This window comes from Cynocephalus volans, chromosome 6 (assembly GCF_027409185.1).
Source record: "Cynocephalus volans isolate mCynVol1 chromosome 6, mCynVol1.pri, whole genome shotgun sequence".
Classification (NCBI taxonomy): domain Eukaryota; kingdom Metazoa; phylum Chordata; class Mammalia; order Dermoptera; family Cynocephalidae; genus Cynocephalus; species Cynocephalus volans.
In genome coordinates, this window is record NC_084465.1 from 1,799,792 (window position 1) to 1,806,420 (window position 6,629).

The following is a 6,629-nucleotide window of genomic DNA, read 5'->3' on the forward strand; positions in this document are numbered from 1 at the left end:
AACATGCAGGAGGAGGCCGCGCTGTCCCTCAGGATGGTGGCCACGCCGGGGCTCGTGGCGCTGCCGCCTGCCTGCACGGCGCGAGAGTTCACGGAGCTGCACGCCCCGATGGGTGTGCAAAGGGAGCGGATACCGTACCCCGGTCAGTCCAGGGGCCAGGACAGGGCTCGAGGCTGCCGGGGGCCCAGGGGCGCTGCCTGCGTGTGGCGCCGTGGCTCCAGGCCGGTCTGTGTCCCCCGCCAGCAGGTCTGCAACACGGCCGTGGGGAGCCACTCCTGGGGACTCTCCGGCTTTACCCCTGACTGCAGCCCCTCAAGGTCTGAGTGAGACAGACCCCCATCTGCACAGGCCCTCCTGAGCGTCCCCTGCCCCAGTGTGACCCCACGCCCTGCACTGCCTGTCACCTCCCCTGGGCTGTACCAGGGACCTGTTTCTGGGTTCATCCCCCAACTTTCCAGGTAACCCAGGACCATCTCATCTGCAGGTCAGCAGGGAGCAACCCTAATTCCCCGTTTCCACGTCATGTGACGTGCTCGCAGATTCCAGGAAACAGGGCAGTGACGTCTTCGGGCCCATCACTTTGCCATCCGCAGAGGGGAATCCACGACCTGCCAGCTACAGCCTGTGCGGCCTTGGCAAGATCTTTCTTCTCTCTACAGCCCGGGTTTCCTCATCTAGAAACAGAAACGTGTGGGACTGCAGAGGGGCTGACGAACCTAACCAAGCATCCCCCCAAATCCATATGTTGAAATCCTAAACCCCAGGACTTTACGTGACCTTATTTGGATACAGGGTTGTTGCAGATGTCATTAGTTAAGATGAGGTCATATGGGTGGGCCCTAATCCAACACGACTGGTATCCTTATCAGAAGAGATCGGGGTGCAAACACACAGAGGGACAGCCATGTTAGGACACAGGGAGAGCGTGGCATCTGTGAGCCAGGGAGAGAGCCTCAACCCTTGCCCACGCCTTGATCTCAGAACTTCCAGCCTCTAGGACGTGAGGAATAAGCTTCTATTGTTTAGGCCACCGGCATGTGGCACTTTGTCACTCCAGCCCTGGCAAACTAACACCCAGTGCAGACTCACTAGAAAACCACCGGTCGGCTCTGCAGAGCAAGGGAGTCCTCTCCTGGCTAGAACTAGAAGAGGGTGCGCAGAATCTGGGAAGGGAGTGAGTGGGGGGTAGAGAAGGGCCTGCAGGTGGCCGGCGGGAGGTGCGGCATTGCAGTGCATCGTCAAGGTTGGCACTGTGGTGCAGGCGGGTGGAGGCCGTGGCCGGTGTGAGTGCGCCACCTCACCTCGTCCCCTTCCTGGAGTCAAGGGTCCCTGTGGGGTTCTGCCTCCAGGTGCCGGCAGCCAGACTGGGCCTTCCCATGTGTCCTGGGCACTTGGGAAACTGCGTGTTTTGTTTATTTATTTTTCTAAATCTCTGTCCAATAAATGGGACGCCGGGAGGGGCAGGACTGAAACCCCAGGGGCACCGACTAAAGCCCTGGGGTCTTTCTACCTCTTAGGCCTCTAGGAAGGAGATAAGACATGCACACAGGAAAAGTGATCGCAACTCAGGAAACAATGTAAGACGTGCGTGTGGTGCTCTGGAGAAGACACGGTTAGTCACAGCCGCACAGCAACATTGCCTACATTTGTGTTTCTGAAAATAAATTCTTCCCTTTCATTTTCGGGCATTTAGTGCAGTGTACTACTGGCCACAAACACAGCAGGAGCAGTAACGCCTGCCAGGACAGGTTGTGCATAAGGCTCGGGATGCAGTGATAGCCTAAAACACGTCGTACACACCCCAGGTGGGTTCCTGGGTTGGGGAGAATGCGGTCCCTAGATCATAAATGTCTCCTTTAACTCCAAAGTCCTCTCCCTGGGGGGCAGGCTCTGGGCTGGACCCCAAGCTCAAGGCATGTCCGCTCTGGCAGGCCTGCGGCTGGGATGGGTGAAGGGACCCTCCACCTGCCTGGGAACTCTGCCACGCGCATAGTAATTTCCATTGTGAATTCTCGTGTTGTGTTCCTTGGGCCTTGAGCAAGTAAAGCAACGTCAAGAAAGAGATGGCGTCGAATACGTGCGGCCGCAGAGGAAGACACATTCTCAAGGCTGGCGCATAGGAGGGGACAGGCCCGGCCCTGAGGAGTCGCCCTCTGCTGTGTGACCACTGAGGATGGCTCCCAACCTTCACAGAGGACAACAGGGCAGGGCGCCCATCAGGGAGGTGCGGGGTGCTGCCACCCACCAAGCCTCAGAGTCCTCGTCCCTCAATCCACGGCCACAAGACCCTCGTGGTTCCTTGGTCCTCTTGGCTTTTCGTTTCCACCTTGCCCTTTCTTTAGGGCATCGGCCGAGGAGAAAGAAAAACAAAACCTCACAGGTTAGCAAGTTAGCAGGAGCGTCAAGGGAAAAGGCAAGCAAAACAGCCCAGTGCTGGAAAGTGAACCACGTGTTGAAGACCAAGGAGTCTGCGCCTTTGGGGGACACTATCCACAGGTGGCAAAATGCTGTGCTGACACCAGGACCTCAGAGCAGTGAACCGTGAACCCCGAACCCAGCCCTGCAGCTTGTGGGCCACACGCGTGTCTTCGCGTGGCCCTCTTCCCTGCTTGTCTTTACGTGGCCTTCTTATCAAGACACCACTTGTTGGTTTCAGGGCCCACCCTACTCCAGCATGACCTCATGTGAACGTGATCGCCTCTGCAAAGACCCCACTTCCAAAACAGGCACCAGGGGTGAGGGCTTCCCCATGTCTCTCTGGAGGGTACAATTCAGCCCACAGCAGTGAGACAGGCAGGGCACTCCTGCCCATGCTGCCCAGGCCGAGAGCCGATCTGACCTGGGCTCAGGTGATCCCTCAGATCTCCTCTAGCTCTAAAGTCTTGGTTCTCTTATTCTAAGCATTGAAAGAGGACCCGGCTGGAGTCGCCTTGAGGGCATTTCCACTTTCGAGAATACAGTCAGCATCCTGGGACAAGTCCACATGGCCATCCTCACAGACAGAGGCTTTCTTCCAACAAGAAAGGTCTGTGGAGATACATGAGAGTCAGGCAGGATCGGACGAGTCCCTCAAAAAGTGGGATATTGTGATGGGGGGCTGCCTGGTGGGCCAGCACAGGTTCCAGATCCTGTCCCGGCAAAAGTCAGTTGCTGGAAGTGAGGGGAGTGTGTGCATGTGTGTGTCACACGTGCACAGCGTGTGTGCACGTGCTGGGATGTCTCAGCCATGGCTGAAACACTAGCTGGGTTTCTCAGCACACTCGCAGAACACGCCCTCCCCATACGTGCAGCCCCACGTGGCAGAAGCTAGATCCTTTCTAGGCACTGTCTTTAGAAAACCCAACGTCGTTGTTGATTAGGTTAAAGCTGTGTAAGTTAAAGGTCTTCTTTCTCCCCACATTGTGCGGGGCAGCTTATCCTGTCGAAACTCCTTTGTGAATTTACAGGCATGACAGTATGCCCGGCAGCCTCCAAGGCCCCACGCTAGACAGACCGTCCCCTTCACTCTGCTCACCAGCCTTGCCTGCGGATAGCTTCTGGCTGTCCCCAAGGACCAAATAGACTCTCACCAAAGAACAAAGATCTTCCCTACTGATGTGCTGCAATAGGATTTTTAGCTGGCTTGTCATTGGGTAAACATATCCTCCCCAGAGTGATCACTTTGAGGGACAGCACATTGGGTGTATACAAGGAGACTTCAAGAGTTCATGGAAAATGAAATTAAAAGGTAAAAATTAAAAATATGAATTTTATTTCTCAACATAAGCTCCATCAAGTTCAAGATACTTCTGTAAATGATGATTGCAGCCATTCAGTCCAGCTCTAAAGAACTCAGGGTGCTGGGAATTAAACCGTGTCAGTGCAGTCTAGACAACAAAGTCAGAAGGAGCCAAGTCAGGCCTGTAAGGTGAATGCCCAGTCATTTCTCATCGAAACTCTCACAAAATTGCCCTTGTTTGACAGGAGGCGTGAGCAGGAGCACGGTCCTGGTGGGGAAGGACTCTCTGCTGAAGCTTTCTGGGGAGTTTTTCTGCTAAAGCTTTGACTTTCTCAAAACTTTCTCATGATCAGCAGGTGTTATCATTCTCTGGCCCTCCAGAAAGTCAACAAGCAACATGCCTTGAGCATCCCAAAAACTGTTGCCATGACCTTTGCCCTTGACCAGTCCACTTTTGCTTTGACGGGGTCACTGCCACCTCTTGGTGGCTGTTGCTTTGACCATGCCTTGTCTTCATGATCTTACTGGTGAAGCCATGAGTCATCTCCTGTTACAATTCTTCAAAGCAATGCTTCAGGATCTTGCTCCCACGTGTTTAAAGTTTCCATGGAGAGCTCTGCTCTTGCCTGCAGCTGATCTGGGCACAACCGTTTTGCACCCACCGAGCAGAAAGCTCGCTCGACTGTAATTTCTCCGTCACAATTGTGTGAGCTGGACCAACTGAGATGTCGGTGGTGTTGGCTGTTGTTTCTGCTGTTAATCATTGTCCTCTTCAATCAGGGCATGAACGAGACTAGTTTTTTCCTCACAAATTGATGAGATGGTCCTGCTGCTGTGGGCTTCACCTTCAACGTCATCTCGTCCCTTCTTAAAAAGAGTCATCCGTTTGTAACCTGCTGATTTCCATGGGGCATTGTCCACAAAATCTTTTCCTAAAGGACCAATGATTTCAACATTCTTCCACCCGAGCTTCACCATAATTTTGATGTTTGTTCTTGCTTCAATTTTAGCAGAATTCGTGTTGCTATGATAGGGGATTTTTTCAAACTGATGTCTTACCCTTCTTAGTGCTGCAGACTAGATCCTGCTGAAACATATTATAACACGTTAGTACAAGTTTATTTTAGTGCAAAAAATTTTTACAATCCACACATAGTTTTTTCATAAGATGCATTTCCCATTAACTTTTTGAAGACCCCTCGTAATTTCAGTCTCAATGCGACAGCCATGGCTTTCTTGGAGTCACACTGCGTGTGTTGTTGAGCACAATGTGGCTGATGTACAGAGGATCTGGTTCGGGCACGTGTTTGGATCTGCATGCACTTCCTCGGGAAGACGTGGGACACACGTCCCAATACCTCCCTCCTTTACCTCGTCCCAAGCAACCACCTTGTATTGGGGCAGTGGTGCAGCAGGAAGACTTCCCTGAAAACCAAAAGGTCTTTGGGTCAGCTCAGTCTTCCTATTTCACATTTAAAATAATTGCCCGTGCCCAGTGCCTCGTTGAACTATCTCTGGCAGAATTCAACAGAACTCACTCCTTTATTCAGCAGAACTCTTTTCCTCTGCATAGCAGCTATGATATTATGAGAATCTCGCGTAATAGTGACCCGCTGTTTGCAGTGCCTTTCCTGTCACTACTCACTTCAAGCTGATAAACGGCCAGGCTTCAGATCGGCACCTGAACAGCGGAGAACACTGTACAGAAACGTGATCTTTGCTCTCTGTTCAGTCAGCTGCCACCGCTTCCACCGACAACACATGTGATCATATTGACATAATTGCAAGCTGGGGCCTAGAGTTTCCATATAAAAGCTGCATGCAGTTCCACCCAGGAACAGAAACTCTTCTCTCTGACTATGAAGATGGTCTTTTAATGTCGACATGGTCTGCATGTCCACAAAGAGGCCCGCAGTCATCTGTGGCCGGGCAAGGGAGGCCCAACGCTATTTTTAGACTATTGAAGACGTTGTGCGCCTGACGCCTGTGCTTCGCGCCCGCAGTGGCTGGCTTTGTACACCAAACATATCGGTGTTATTTGCTTGACGCTGCAAAATTAGACACTCTTCTGGACGCGTGTTTCTTGTATCCGCTATAGAAATTCCTTCCACACTGGAAAAGTGTTTTCAACTAAAAACAACTGAAAAAAAGGAAAAACTCATGTTCCCCCAATGCGCACCAGACTGTATGTCACAGTTTTTTGACGTGAGTAACATCAACATGTCGAAACAGAAACTGTTTCTGTGTGATCGGAATCAAGTGTGGAAAGGATTCGAGATTCGCAGTTTGGGGAGGTTTCTGAAATTGCTGGTAGCCGTTTTCCTCATTAGTCACCACAGATGGCGTGTGACAGGCGCAGCAAGCGCATCCGGGCTGTCACTCAGGATCTGCTGCCCCCGATCACCTCCAACCAGTTTGATCATTTATTTCAAAAAAGAGTCCTGTATTTTTTTAACTTCAGCTTTCAGTATTTTCCACAGTATCTATCGTACTGAACTGTTTGTAGGTGGCTTTTAAAATTCAAATAACAAGTGACTTGTGTTAAATATGCACATACACACACCTTCAGAAATACTATATTTTAATTAACTAAAGTCAGCTTTCAGTAATACCTCAGACATCAAATTCCATGGTTCTTGTGGCAGCTACAACACATTGCTATTCATACCAAATTTAAAACTTTTAGATTGTTAATCTGTGTCCCTAAAAGTGGTAATAAAAGTATATATTTCTGAGCAATTACCATTTCACTCGAGGGATCTTATTTTATGAAATTCTTGCTTGCCAAAGAGTACAATTTACTTTTCACAGTCTTATTTAATGACCTGACATTTGAGACAATCCCTAATTAATTCCAACTCTGTCTGAACTGGCTGAGGTAAATGTGAACTGTACTGAAGACATCATAATG